The sequence below is a fragment of the Juglans regia genome, unplaced genomic scaffold (assembly GCF_001411555.2).
Source record: "Juglans regia cultivar Chandler unplaced genomic scaffold, Walnut 2.0 Scaffold_6069, whole genome shotgun sequence".
Taxonomy (NCBI): Eukaryota; Viridiplantae; Streptophyta; class Magnoliopsida; order Fagales; family Juglandaceae; genus Juglans; species Juglans regia.
The window spans coordinates 1-211 of record NW_023360936.1 but is presented as its reverse complement, the minus strand read 5'-3'; the positions used below and the strand labels follow the sequence as shown (position 1 = coordinate 211).

The 211-nt window shown below is 48.8% G+C and overlaps 1 pseudogene; it reads right to left on the bottom strand.

Annotated features, from left to right (window-relative positions):
- LOC118345989 lies at positions 1–108 on the bottom strand (annotated as a pseudogene; the record flags this gene model as incomplete).
- Positions 109–211: the final 103 nt, after the last annotated feature.

The following is a 211-nucleotide window of genomic DNA, read 5'->3' as shown; positions in this document are numbered from 1 at the left end:
CGAGGACTTCCCAGGAGGTCACCCATCCTAGTACTACTCTCGCCCAAGCACGCTTAACTGCGGAGTTCTGATGGGATCCGGTGCATTAGTGCTGGTATGATCGCACCCATCAAACTAATTACTTAAAATTCATATAATCCTTGATCGACATACTAGCGTCCTTCCGATCCCAATCCAAACGGAGATCTGATCCAAACCCATGGCTACGCGA